This window comes from Acomys minous (genome assembly GCF_964271855.1).
Source record: "Acomys minous genome assembly, chromosome: 19".
Lineage (NCBI taxonomy): Eukaryota > Metazoa > Chordata > Mammalia > Rodentia > Muridae > Acomys > Acomys minous.
The window spans coordinates 41,622,574-41,637,890 of NC_140499.1; the positions used below are offsets into that span (position 1 = coordinate 41,622,574).

Below are 15,317 nucleotides of genomic sequence, written 5' to 3' on the forward strand. Positions count from 1 at the left end.
GGGTTAATTTCCTGCGTTTCAGGTTTCATAGCGTAGGGGAATGGCTGGTGACATGCAATGTGTAGCTCTGTGAATAGTGTCAGAGTTAACAGTCCCTTTGACTTTTTCCTTCAAGAAGAGCACGTACGATAACATGTATAGTTAGTTCAGTGTTCAAGGCGGGCAGAGACTGTGACTCGGTTTGGTGACATTGGAAGGGAATCCTATGTGCCCGCTGTAGCTTCAGTGGTCCCCAGAAGAGGCTGCCTGTGAGAGACTAAGAAGTAAAATATACTGCCTGGTAGACAGTTAAGGAGAGGGGCCCTAGCTGGATCATAAAGATGGAGCGCCTCCAAGATGGCCTCTTCTTTCTCCGCCGCCCCGCCCCCCGCCCCTCATGATGCCCCCTGCTGGTGGACTGGCTCAACAGGTCTCCTCAGGACTTGCCACACAACAAGTCTGGGCCAATCAGCTAGCTAGCTTACCTTTCTTCAATAGGACCAACCCTAAAGCAGGGGAGGAAAACTCTTCAGACACTTTAAAACGCCAGATCTTCAGAAGAGACTGGCTTTTCAGCTCTAAGTGCCCCCCCCCCCGCCTTTGCTTTGCAGAGGGTCGTTCTGTCAGTGTGTCTGCTACATGTGTGCGTTTCCTCACCCCCGCCCCCTCCCATAAACGACTGGCTTTAACTGTTGATTCTGTCTGCAGCGCTTTAGATTTCTCTGCTGCTCCTGTCCTGCTCCACAGTTTTTCTGCCTTTTAATTCTTTAACTGGCAGAGAAAAATGAACCAGCTAAGACCCCTGGACTGTATCATTTCAAGACTCCTAAACTGGTTGTATCTTCTTCAGCTGTGTGGCTACGCTGTGGGCAAAGGGAAGCATTTGTTGTCTGTCTCCCCGCGGCACATTCATCCGTGACATCCTACCCCAAGCGCGGGCTGTGGTAACAAACTGAAAAGCTTTTTCTCCCAGGGTTATCTGGAAACCTGTGTGAGTACTGTCTCTGTTTCCAGCTGTGCTCAATAGTTAACGGCAGTTCTCTTTCTAATGTGCAAAAAGGAAAAACCACTCAGGTATCCTCTGTGTGACGCTAGTTTAAAGCGACAGGGTTAAGTAGGTTAGGAATTCCTAGATTGTTTTGTGGGAAATTGTAAAATGTTTAATTTCCGAAGGGGCTGGGCATAACACGCGGTCAATTGTGTGCTGCAAAAGATTGCAAAGTGTTTTTCAAAGCAGGCTTGCCTGATGCAGAGGGGCGGGGCGGGCCTCTTGCTATCTTTGTTGGGAAAGCTCTGTGGTGGATTCACATCCAGGGGAAAGGGCTGGTACAGACTTGCTTTGGCCAGGGACAGGTCAGGAGAAATGGGAACCCCAGCTGCTGTCCAGACAGGCATGTCACTGTTAAGGCTGTAACTTAGAGGATGGTACCTCGAATTCTTTTTATTTGTTTATAATTGATTGATCAATTGATTGGAATTGAATCTAGGCTGATGCATATTAGGCATATTAAGCACTCTATCAACGAGTTGTAACTTTAGCCTCCTCTGGATTTGTATTTTGCACTTTGCGTTTGTAATCTTCCCACCTTAGCCTTCTGAGTTGCTAGGATTACAATCCTACACTACCAGGTCCAACTTTCTTTTGAGACTTGCTTCTATGTGTAGCACAGGCTTGCCTCACACACCTTGCCCTATCTACTAGCGTGCCACACCCGGCTACTCTGAAAGCAGACTCTATTGTACACTGAACTTAGGTCTTCCGGCTGCTGTCCAGAGAACCCCCAACAGCAATTGGCCAACCTTCTTTAAGAAAATCTTACTTTGGTGTTTTTTTTTTTTCAGGGCTCTTTGCTAGTCTGTGTCAGGGGACTGGCAGTGGCGTTAGTAATTGAAACACTAAATAAATAGTCACAGGCAAACCCTTAGCTTCATATATTCAGTATGCACTTTCTTTTGCAGGAAAACATCTGATGTAAAGATGCAGGAAAACATCTGATGTAAAGATGCAGGAAAACATCTGATGTAAAGATGCAGGAAAACATCTGATGTAAAGATGCAGGAAAACATCTGATGTAAAGATGCAAAATTCCTCCTTGACTCAAAGCCTGATACTGGGGTTGTCTTTCTCAAATCGTACTTATATCATGTATAGCTTGCACCGTGGAGCTCCTTCAGAGTTATGGTGTCATTGGAGCAGAACAAGAGCTAAAGACATTCAGAGGGTAATTTGAGAACAGAACTTCCACACTGCAGTTATCGTTTCTCTCTGACTTTCACAGTTGTCTCACTCCCATGTAACTCAGCGGTATCTTCCGGAGATAACCCTTTTTGCCAGGTTTTTTACAAAGCGGTCATTTAGTTTTCATATAAAATATAGGGACTACGTATTTGCCTTTGCAAAAATGTAAAGTTCTTTTACTTGGCACTTACACTTCGCTGGCAGGCTTACTATGAAGTTAAGCTGTGTGGACAGGTTAGGTTCTGGGATAAGGGCTGTGGCGGCTCAGGTGCAGAGGGCTTGCTTAGCACACCCAAAGCCCTGGGTTCTGTATCCAGCACTCCTTAAACTGGAAACCAGTGGTGCATGCCTCGTCGGGAGGAAGGTCCAAAGTTTAAGGTCATCCTTGGCTACATGAGACAATAGGGATAAGGGGGAAGGGACTGAGGGAGGGGGAGGGAGAGGGAGACAGAGATGAAGATTAAGAGACAGGATACCTTGCTCCTGACTGAAGTGGACATCCTCTCGACCAAGCTGTTGAGAGATAAGTAAGTAACCCAGAATATGACTAATTTGAATATAGGGTCATTGGGGTAAGATATTATCCAATATGACTGGTTTCTTAAAAACAAAACAAATGTAGTTTCGGGCACAGAAAGAGGGAAGATCATGTTAGGACACAGGAAAAAAAATGTCTATCTAAAATTTCAGGAGAGGGACACAAAACAGTCAGTCCCTTTAAAGGCCTTAGAAGGACGCGTCCCTGGTCTTGGACTTGGCTTCAGCAATATGAAAAGTCAGATTTCTGCTTAGACCACCCAGTCTGCAGTCTTTGGCTACAGCATCCCGAACAAACCCATATGGACTCCTGGAAGGAGGAAGGAACCTTTGATGCGGGGTTTGCAGCACCCCAAATTCTATCAGTATCCCAACATAAGATGAAAGAAAGAGTGTGGACAACGTGAACGGAAGTGGGGTTAGAAGAAATGGATCAGCCTGCTGTGGGCTGTGAGGACAACTGAAGTCTTTGGGCCAAAGAAGCCTTTCCGGGGGTACAATCTTGGATGGAAAAGGTTGCTTATTTCTGTAGCAGTTCGTCATTGCCCATAGGGGACACATTCAGAGCTGTAAAAAAAAGAGCCTGGAACTACAGATAGCACCAAGCCTTGTTTATGCTCGGCTTTTATTTTGCCTGCGTGCTTTCCCGTGTCCCTTCTGTTGCTCTGATAAAATTACCCAGACAGAAAGAGACTTAAGGGAGAAAAGATGTATTCCCCTTCGACCCCAGGCTATAGTCCATCTGTTGTGGGTAAGTGAAGGCAGGAACTTGAAACAGCTAGTCACAGCACACCCACAATCAGGAGCAGAGGGAACTGAGAGCCTAGGCGCTACCTGGTTTGCGCATGCTCAGTTTTATCCCTCCACAATTGCGCAGTTCAGGAATCCCTGCTGAGGCAGTGCGGCCACTCCTGCTGCTCTGGGTCCCCGGCATCAATGAACTGAACTAAGACAGTCAATCAGTTGCCCACAGACATATCCACAGGCCAACCCAATATAGACAGCTCCTCATTGAGACTTCCCAGGGTGTGTCCCATTGACAATTAAGGCTAACGAGCACACGTAGGCACAAGAAAGTTTACAAATGAGGCGCAGCAAGAGATTAACATCGAGATGGAACTATAACAAAGGACCGTGGTAAAATTATCTAAAACATACGAGTTGTTTGATTCTGGCTAGGTAAATGAAACAGTGGAAAGAGAAGACGCCAGGAGAGGGGGGCCACTGTGCACACTGACAGCGCCGTCCTTTGTGGGACTGATGGAGTTGGTCAGAAGTCCTAGGAACCGAGTTGGTGGACACAGTCCGGGTCAGTATTTGCTCGGAGCACTAACAGGCCATTCCTGCCTCTCTAAAATTCACTCCTCCCTCCCTGAGAGCCGTTCTAGGCTTCCTGAAATAATTTACTCCTTAGGGGAGAAGTGGAGTGGATGGTGTGAGTAGCAAGTTTGTACAAAAGCATGCTTCTGTTTGGGCTTCTGAAGAAAGTCCCAGACCAACTCAGCAGTGGGGAGTTTTGCCCCTTAGCTGTTCAAAACCTACAACAAAAACCTAGGTTTTTTTGTTCACTGAGCATTCACATTGAGGAATTAAAGCAGAGATGAGCGTTTGATCTTGCATGAAAGACAGTAACTCCTCACGGGTCTATTAAATCTTTGGTGCATAATAAATACATTTGGCTAAGTGTAGGATGACGGTTTCCATAGTTTTCATGCTTGTAGCCTGTTGTAGCGGAAGAGGTTTCTCAAACAGCCATTAATGTTAACTGCTTTAGAGTCTTGTGACATTTCAAAAAAAAAAATCACTTTTCAGAAACAGCTCCATTAAAATCGAGACCCAACCAGGAAACATTCCGATTCAGTAGGTCTGGCATATATCTATTCATAAAATACTCCGGGTGATTTAACATACAGCTAGTGTTGAAAAACCCCCCTGATTATATTCAACCTTCTAAATATTTATAACAGCTCTGAGAGTAAGATTAAATCTGATACCATAGATTTTTCTACTTTAATCCTTACGATCCTAATTTCGTCAAACCTTATTAGCATATTTTGGAAGAGTGTTTTCCAATGCAAGATTCAAACTAATAACTTCCAAATGGTCATTCGGGTGTGTTGGGTTTTAATTTTGAAAGACCACCTCCTCTTCCAGGTGCTCTCAAGGTCTGAACGGCTAAGGAGCAAAACTACCTGAATAAAACGCAATCTGTTTATCAAATTACACTCCTGCCCCAGCACCACCCCCAATTAAACCCAACTAAGTAAAAACACCAAACTCCATATAAAAACGTAGCAGATGGGAATATTGTCCATAAATTTGGTGTGCTGGAAATGGACTCTATTTTTCTGTAATTTAATTTCTATTTCCCATTTTGCTAGGTGACTAAATCTTAGTACTAGTCAATAAAGAGTATTTCCCATCTCTCTCCCAAGGGCTGTGGTGAGTTATTGGAAATTTAAATCATAGCAAGGCATGGGGGCTGGGAGGGGGTTGTCATCTGATCTGAATTACCATCGTTCCTGCTGGCATCTGTGAGAAGGTCTTCCTTTGTGATCCTACTGTCTGTCACTTCATCCTCTGAATTCCCCCGCAAGGCCTCGGTGCTTGCCACACATGTTCAGGCATCACCCCCCCCCCCCCCCGGCCCCGCAGCAGGATGGGATGAGTTTGCTGTTTCCTTCCTGCCCTGAGCAAGGGTAAGCTGTGTACATCTTCCAGCAACTCTATTGCTATATGGAGCCGTTCCCTAGGCTCTGTGCAGAAGAGAGGAATGGCTTTCTCCTATTACGAGGTCCTAAAATCCTCACGGGCTTGCTGTTTCAAGACCCACTGCCAAAGTCTCTGGCATCGCCCCTTCCTCCCTGGGAAGAGTCCCTGGGACTCTTTTCCTAATTTCCAGGAAGCAAACCCCTCGCTAACACAGTCAAGCGTTTTTGCAAATGTGCAATATGATTTATGCACAAGTGTTTTAGCTCCCTTGGAGACTGGACTTTTGAACTAACCATAGACGCCTCCTTGGCTACTCGTTCAGGCACCTCTGCTTGTCCAAGAGGCAGCAACCTGGGACATGGCACTCTGAAGAGAAAGTAAGACTTTGTATGTATTTAACCTCAGCTGCAGTTATGACCAAAGCCCGGACGTCACTGCTTTTGGTGGTTTAAAGAAAAATTAAAAAAGCATGCCACACCATGGCAAATACAAAAACAAAACAAAACAAAACCGAGTTAGCCAGAAAGCTTTTAAGTTGGATAGTGAAAAATATAAGATGTTTACTTTAAAAAATATATACCTAAAATATAAATAGCGACGCTAGCATTGAAGATCTTCCACCCATGTTTATGTTTATTCTGTATCCTGTTCATGAAATTATTCCCTTCCTGGTTTGTTATAATTTTGTTGGAGAAATAATAGCCTTAAACTTTTATGGTTATCTCCCACAGACTATCACCTTCATCTCAGAGACATGCTTGCTTGGAATGGGAAATTGCATTTACTCACCATAAGTTTGCAGAGGGAAATTGGATTTGATAGAATGTTTATTGCTGGAAATCAAGTTCACTCCCCTAAGCCTGCAGTGCACACACCAGCCCTGTGGTTCCCCTAACTTCATTCTGTAACGTCACTCTACAGAAGGGCCGTGGCTTCATTTAATTAAAAGGCATCAAGCCAGCTACTTAGCCTGCTTCCTATAAGCCTGTTCGGAAAACCGAGAGACTCTCATAGAAATAGTTCCTCAAAGAGATCTATGACTGAATTTCATGCTCTTTTGAAAAGGGAACGGCGAAGGAAAAACATTGATGAGCACTTCCTCTTCATTCCCATTGTGTCTCATCATAGAAACTTAGCTATGCTTCTAACAGGTCACTTGCACAACTTCGAAATGATGTCACGGATGGCGCTGCAGAGGAATCAAAGAGGAGGAATTCGGAGTTTAAAAGCTCGGGGATACGTATTTGACCACCTCCCCTTGGTGGGGAGGCCTAGTGGCACTCAAAGAAAGAATCAGCAGGCTACCAAGATGAGACCTGATAGCCTATGACCATATAGTGGGGGAGGAGGTCCCCCTTGGTCATAGACCTAGGGGAGGGGAATAGGGCGAAAGCGGGAGGGAGGGAAGAACGGGAGGATACAAGTGATGGGATAACAATTGAGTTGTAATCTGAAAAACTAATAAAATTAAAATTTAAAAAAAGCTGAGGGATAACTACATAAATGTGGTTTAGCCTGTGACAGTACTCAGAAACCCACTATCACAGGAGGAAGCTCACTCACATGCATGCAGTAGACACTGTCTCTTCTTCTCTTATGTACTCACGAGGGCAGAAACTGCTTAGATCGCTACCTGGACTTCGACACTGCTGGGAAAATGGCATTTAGCACAAAGGTGTCACAGTGGTTGGTGTGCCCATGTCAGCCACATTTGTCATCAGAGAATGGTCCTTCACTGGACCCTTCAAACTCCATACCTTAGGCATCTATTAGAATTCTCTAGAATGCTTGCTTTGTTGTGCTGTGGTTACCCATTTCTGAGTAAATAACCTACACTCTGTTGCCTGAAAGGGTGCATTTGTGTATTTTCCTATAAATACTTGGCATAGTTTGGGTATATTTGAGGCCAGTGTATCATATATGTGAGCCTGGAGGAGGAAGAAGAACAAAATGCCCGCCTATCCTCTTTTATTCCTCCACAGATTATTTCTGCACGGTCATGTGCCTGTCAGACCCGAACAAAGTGGACATACAGTTATGTTGAATCACTACAAAAGGCAAATTCTTCCTGCTTTTCCTTTTTCTGTCGTGTCATTACTCCCTGAGCCCCTCCAGCCTAAATCTGAGGTGAGAAGTTTAAAATTTTATTATGTTTTCAAGTGTTTGAAAGTTATGGAAACAATAAAATTAACTCTATTCTTTCCCTTTTTTCTTATATCATGCCTTGGAAACCAGTGTTTGAACTTAATGTTTGAGGAGACAGAGAAGGGAAGCACGCTCATGCCTGGACATGAGCATTGCTTTTGCTTAGTACAAATTTCAAAATGCTTAGCTTCCATGATGTTCAGTGGCTTCTATAAGGATGAGATTTCACATTCTTTCAAGGTGACAAGGTTGAGTTCTGTGAACGGAGGTGCTGTTCTGTTTTCTTCTTCCGTATGAAAAGCAATTATTATATGGTTGGAAGTTTTAAATGTATTTGTTATGCTTGCTGCATCTATAACATGTTACTTTTTAATCCATGGTGAATGGATTTTGGTTAATAACTATCATCACATGTGTTTATAACTCAATTTACTTTTTAAGTAAAAATCACCAACTCTCCTCAGAGCTCAGGCACTCCTATGGAAGAAGAGGCAGAAGGGTTGTAAAAGCAAGAGCATTAGAGGACACCAGAAGACAAAGGTCCTCTGAATCAACTCAGCAGGGTGCATATGCACTCACAAAGACAGAGACAGCCAGCACAGGGCCTGCGTGGGTCTGCACCAGGTCCTCCGTGCATATAGTGTAGCTATTGGTTTAGTTATTCGTATTTCTAATGGGATTCCTGTGAGGATGAGTGGGTCTCTGACTCTTGTTTTTGTTCTTGGGGCTCTCCCTCTTGATGGGTTGCCATGCCTAACTTCAATATGATAGTTTTGGCTTCATCCTACTCTATTTTATTTTGTCGTATTTGGTTGTTATCTCTTGGAAGCCTATTCTTTTTAGTAAAAGACAGAAAGGAGGTGGATCCAGAGGGAAGGGAAGGCTGGGGCAAACTGGGAGGAGTACTATAGTCAAGATGTTGTGTATGAGAAAAAAAATGAATTTTCATTAAAAATTTTTTTAAAAAGGAAAAAAATGTCAGCAAGTATCCTGTAGCAATAGGTCAACCACTACAAACCCCTGATCTGTGCTTTTTCCTGGTCTCATCCAACTATATATAAGTTGCCCCGATTGCACTTTTTAAATGGGTACCAAAATGCACTCATATCAAAAAGGTCTCAAGAGGTGAGATTCTTGAGACTTTGGGACATCTAGCTCATCAGAATTTCCATGGAATACTGGAACCTTGAAAATCAGTCTGCTCTTTGGGGATTGAAAGCCAGAGTTTGTCAAAATTTAAATACAAATGCAATTATAAATTATTACCCATGCAATTATCCCTTCCCCAGGACGTTCTAGTCTGTTACCCAAAGATTCCATCATCAACAAGAGCGTCATAGCCTTTATAAGTCCCATATTCTTTAGATAGATAAAATTCTATCTGATTGTTACATTTGCTTTATTATGTTGCTATGAATATTTATGAAGGAGATTTGCTTTATAAGTCACTTCAAAGATTTGTCTTGTTTTTGTTGACTCGAAACATGGATTCACATTGCTTTTAAACTGAAGTTGGGATGTAAGGTTCACGACATAACTATGATCTCCATGTGCGTTGAGTCAAGCAGCATATATAAAAGCAATTAACTCCTCTGGAACATTCTACCCCCAAAGGATTAAAATTTTAAATTATGTTTTCTGTTTTGTGATAGGCTGCTTGGTGTCACAGATTTAGCATTTTGCTTGACAGTCTGCAGAACCTCAGGGAAAGTTAGCTATTGTTACTGTAAACTATAAGGGCTCCTAGGATTTGAAGATTTATGTCTTTCTCTTGACCAGCAGAATTGCTTTGTAGATGACATACCACATTATCTAGAAAAGTAGAGTTAGAAGGAAGCCAAGCTCCGCATCTTATATGTGAGGATGGCAATGTCGCAGGAAATTAAATGGATTTTTAAAAAACAGATTTTAAATAGCATAATATTATTATATTATAAGAAAGAAAACTGTACTACTGCTCTGTTAATATTCCTATTTCTTCAGACATCACAGTTATCCATGAATGGCCTGCTTTGTGCCCTGAGGTGTAGGTAGCCACTTCACTTCTAAGTATTTTGTCTTAGTATGTGACCAGCTAGTTCTCACCTGGGCTTGGCTGGAAGGAACATGAAGAAATTGAAGAATAACAGTGAGCAAATAGGCTGTGTGCTTTACTGTGAAAAATAAGTATCAACATGTTTGTGTCTCTCTATGATGTCAGAGTCATTAAAAAATATTAAATCATAAGAAACAAAAAAAACAAAAGAAAACAGATTTTAGTTATTTTTTGACAATTTCATACATAGATGCAATGTATCTTGATCACTATCTACCCACATCTTCCCTTATCAAACTCCTGGACTTCTTCAAGTTCTCTTTGTTTGATCCACTGAGTACAGTTAGTGCTGCCTTCATAAACATGGCAAACCTACCAGAAGACATACCTCAAAGAAAAATGAAGTATCCCTCCTGTTCCTATTGACTGCCTATAATTCCTCAGATAGGAATGGAATTTCATGAATTTACCCCTCAATCTATGCTGGAGTTATTGGCTGGATCCATTTTGTGCAGGCATAGCAAAAAAAAAAAAATGTAGCTCGTGTGAGTTCATGAGTGCAATGGCCATGCTACCCCCAGCATTTCATAGCACTGCTCTCCATGCTCTTCCTTTTACATTATCTCTGCTCCTATTCCTTGATGTTCTCTGTGCCTTGGTGGTGGTGGTGGTGGTGGTGGTGGTGGTGGTGGTGGTGATGGTGTGTGTGTGTATTTAGGGGCGGGAGGGGGGTGCGGCAGTACAGATGTCTGCCTATGGTCAAGTATTCAGCAATAAATTATTGTCAATACTCTGAGAAGTTATAAGTGTCTACATTGACTCCTTCCTACAGCGCAAGAAAGCTTCTCTGACCAATGCTGATAGCAGCAGCAGTCTATGGATATAAACATTACTACTTAGAAGGCAGTCTGATCATCAGCCATTAGAATTTAACTAAAAACAGTAGTAGGTTCCTCTCGACCTCTAGAGTCTATGACTTCCCCATCTTCAGGCTCCTGATCAGGTTTATGAATTGACACCTGTGGAGAAAACCTGAAATGCAACTAGGAAGTGGTTACCCCCTAGCAGCTGTGCCACTGGTGCACTTCAAGTACGTCCCGTCTGACTGGTATGCTAGCTCCCAGGTACAACCTCTTGGTAATTTGATTGAAGATGTTTCTCCCTCAGTTGTCTGTATGGTATCTTTTGGCACTATAAAAGCTGCCCATCAGGGATGGAATTTCAAGGTCAGTTCCAACTTGGTTCTTTTGTCTTACAACCAGGCCTACGGTATCTTTAGCAATAAATTTTACTGGGTAGTTATGGTGGGCAACCAAGAGCAATGACGATAGTTGATGTTGTTTGGAGAGCTCTAGGATCTCCTTGACTAATAACTCAAAAAGAGGCATACCACACCAACAACAAAATTTTCATTTAATAACCTACGTGTGACAGATATTCCTTTTTTTTTGAAGTTATACAATGACACATTGATTTTATTAGTAAATCCGAAATAACATTGTTGGGTTTCTTCTGGGTGGGGAGGCATGATTACATGATCACATTACATTGAAATATGAGAATTTCACTCTATTATTTTTATTTTTTTAATTCAAATATTTTTTATTTTTTACATATATGTTTACATTGTTGCACATATATACAATAAACTATCTACAGCAAGAAGAACCATGAAACAATCAGGAATTATATAAAGGTTACATTTGTAGTGTTTTGGCTATTTGTATTTGGCAACCTTGAAGAAAACATCTTTCTTATCTTGATGTGTCTAAAATTCTGAATGTAAATCAATATCTATTATATCTCATCATTTTCAACTTAAAACATCTATCTAGACCTAAAAACATCTTAACCTCTAAACAACTAAGCTTAATTGTAAAACTACTCTATCTGGTTTTCAACCCCATCAGAGAATTGAGAAGGAATAAAATTAATTGCCTGAGTATACAAGGAGTACAGGTTAGCAGTTTCCCAAATGAGAAGATGATAGAGACAGTTTGCTGCCTGAACAGTCACCCAAAACTCTCTATAACATTGGAGCATCATCTTCAGTCTTCTGGCCCAATATATGTGACAGGCATATTTGTGAGGCAGGAACTACTGAGGACTTGCTTACCCTGACTTGGCAGAGTTTGGCCATTGACACTGCCTGCATCCAAGCTTGCCCATTTTTAGGCAGAATTCTGTCTGTGGCAGAAATGAAGACATTTTGCCCAGTGGTTTGTTTCCTACAATTGAAGCCATCTCCATAAGGAGGTTCTTTGATGCTTGTCATCTTCTTTGAGGTAGGCTGAGTGTTGCTAGGAGTTAATCTGTCTCATTGTGAATGAATTTTTAAAATAATAAGAACATCTTCAAATGCCATATTCTATATGTCTCTGAGGATTTTGAAGGCCTTATCTAACTATTTTACCTTATCTTTCTATAGAATCATATCTATCTGTTATACCTAGGATATATATTCTTGTGATAAAAATAAACTAGTAATTGATATGACTATTATTTGATCAACTAATAATTAACTTATATAACTTACCTATCCCAAAAGCCTGCAATATCACTTTCAAAGTGTTGGAAATAAACCTTGTATTATAATTGAATTGTATGGGTACTATACAACATATTAGAGTAGAAATATAAATAATGCGTGTGAAGAATAATATTTTAGTTCAATTTTATTAGATCTTGAATGAATGAAAATGAAAGTGAGTGGGAACATCTGTAAAGTTCTTAATCACAATGTGAAGAAAGAAAATTCACTTTAAATGTTGATGGCACCTTCTTGTGATAGGCCAGATAAAAGGTCGTAGAACAAGCAAACTTTTACACTTTGCCTACTTTCCTTCACACTGTTGACCAGTTATTCTGTCCTGTTGCTGCTGTCTCCCTTCACTGGTATTAGAACCAGCTTCTTTAGCCTTCCAATATAGAGGGAATACCAGAAGCTCCAGCAATCCTCCAGGATTTCAGTGCCAGATTGGGACTGCTGAGACACCTAGCAGCAACATGTATATATATGCACAGATATGTGTATATTCATTTTATCACTTCTCTTAGTCAGAGAAATATAATACATTGTGTCTTCTGCATTGTTTATTCATGCAGGGTACCTCCACTCAAATTCTTAAAAAAGAAGAAGAAGAAGAAGAAGAAGAAGAAGAAGAAGAAGAAGAAGAAGAAGAAGAAGAAGAAGAAAACTGTGGTGTGTGTGTGTGTTTTATAATGTAGTGAGTTTCCTTAAGTCTTTTTCATCATCCTTAAATTAGATGAGCCTATCACCACCCCATCTTCTTCGCTGTACCCCTGATACTATGCACATTTAAGCTTTTAACTCCCAGTAGTCCCCAATACTTTCACGTTAGATGCATCCTACTACCCCTGTGTCCTGCATCCCCCCCCTCCCCACCGTACATCCTTCCTAGCTTCCTGACCTCTATAGACACTTCAAGTTAAATACCTACATCTGAAAATTCAAAGCTTGAATCCACATATGGGGGAGAGCCTGCAGTAGTGTCTTCCTGGGTCTAGGAGTTGATTTTTGTGCTGAGTGAGAGATAAGGGTCCAGATTCATTATTCTATAGGCATGTACTTAATTTTCCAGCACCTTTGTTGAAGATGCTGTCTTTTCTCCAATGTGTATTGATGGCTGCAGACTGTGTGTTTTTATTTGGGTCCTCTCTTTTGTCCTGTTGATGTACATGTCTGTTTTTGTGCCAGTGCTATGCTTTAAATTTTTTTTTTTAATTTACTATGACTCTGTAGTATAACTTGAAATCAGGTGTGGTGCTACTATCAAAAGTATCCTTTTTGCTCAGGACTGCTTTAGATATTGGGGTTCTTTTATGCTTTCATATGAATTTTAAAATTCTGTTCTATTTCTGTGAATCATGTCACTGGGATTTTGATTGTGATGTCACTGAATCTGCAGATTGCTTTCGGTAGGATGGCCATTTTCATGGTATCAATTCTTTTTACTCATGAGCATGGGAAGTCTTCTCTTTTCAGTGTTGTAGAGGTCTGTATTGTAGAAGTCTTGTACATTCTTGATTATATTTACTCCAGGTGTTTTTGTTGTTGGTGTTGTTGTTGGTTTTGTTTGCTTTTTTTGTTCTTTTGTGATTGTGAATGGAATTGTTTTCTTGTCTGTTTTTCTCTCAATATGTTTGTGATTTTCATATTAGAAGGTTGTTGTTTTTTTTATGTTGATTTGCATCCCACCACACCATAAGTTCTGAGAGTTTTTAAACTGATGTTTAGGGTCTCTTAGGTATAAATTGATATCATCCATATAGAGAGATACTTTGACTTCTTCCTCCCTATTCTTACCATTTCATTTGTTTATCTTGTCTTATTGTTCTATCAAAACTTCCAGCAGCATAATTAATAAGAATAGAGAAAATGGATATCCTGATCTTGTTCTTCATTATAGTGAAAATGGTTTGAATTTTTCCCCATTTAGTATAATATTGTATACAGGTTTGTCATGTATAGCCTTTATTATGCTGAGATTTCTTCCTTCTATCCCAATTTCCCTTCAGACTTTTAACATGGGAGGTGTAGGCTCTGATCAAGCCATGTAATTTTTGCCCCCGACTCCACATGTTGAATCTCTCTTTCATGGTCTGTTTGCTTTCCTTGTTTCGTTCATTTATTTCCGGTTTTCATTAGTAGCTTACTTTCTTTGTTAATTTTTTTGAACACACTCATAATCTTTTATTTCAGTTCTTTGTCTATGTTCATCAAACTCGCTCCATTACTTTAGGGTTAATAAATTTAGGAGGAATCATATTGTTTTGGTTGTTTATGTATACCTAGTGTTATTTTGTTGCTTTTTAGAACAAATATTAATCAGCTATAATCTTTCAATGGAAGCATTCACAATCTTATAATTGGGACTTGGAAGTGGTAGAGTTCAATGTGTAGTATAGAAAATAACTCCTCGACCCAAGGGCTCAGGGTACCTAGTGTAAGCTCTATATTATTCCCAGAGCACGGTGCTCAGGTGTTCACTGTGAGAGTATGCATAGCTGCTTGATATTACCACTATGAAAAAAATGTCAAACAAGTCAATTATTAACAGTGATCCCTTTGACTTCACTAATGGATGGAGGATTAATCACCAAAAATAATGTAAGACACATTCAACTTTTAGTCAATATGCTTTGGAGTGGGAGGGAAGAAAGGAGAATAATGATAAAGTGTAAAACAAACAAACAAAAAATAGGTGAGTAAAATTGTAATGCCGTCAGGGTCCTCAGATTTTAGAGATTGCTAAATCTCTGAAAGATCACAGTTAGGAAAAAAGGGGAAGATATAAGAATGAGAGAGAGAAGAAAATACACTGGAACAAAAGGAAAATAAGAGACGTAACATGCTTTATGTAAAGTGAGTAAGGAAACCTAACTGAGGAACAAATATACAGACGAAAGCAAAACTCTCATGCAACATATGGACAAGAATGGAAAATAAAAAATAAAATGAAGACTTATGGGATGTGTTGCTTATACACCTGGGCTGGCAGGAAGCAGGAAGCGCGAAGATCCTTCTGCTGTGTGTGGGAGAACACTGCTCTCTGCAGCCTCCATGTCCTGTGAGGTTCTGGCTCCGGCATGTTGGGAAGAAAGGTTGCAAATGCCTTCCTGATAGTTCCCTTAGACCCGTGTATTCTA

The 15,317-nt window shown here is 40.8% G+C and overlaps 1 long non-coding RNA gene across 1 annotated transcript; it reads left to right on the top strand.

Moving 5' to 3' along the window:
- The first annotated feature begins 608 nt into the window (after window positions 1-608).
- Window positions 609-14,478, top strand: LOC311589919. Its single transcript, XR_014776693.1, has 3 exons — window positions 609-2,201; window positions 7,450-7,594; window positions 12,753-14,478. It is a non-coding gene; the product is annotated as an uncharacterized lncRNA (long non-coding RNA).
- Window positions 14,479-15,317: the final 839 nt, after the last annotated feature.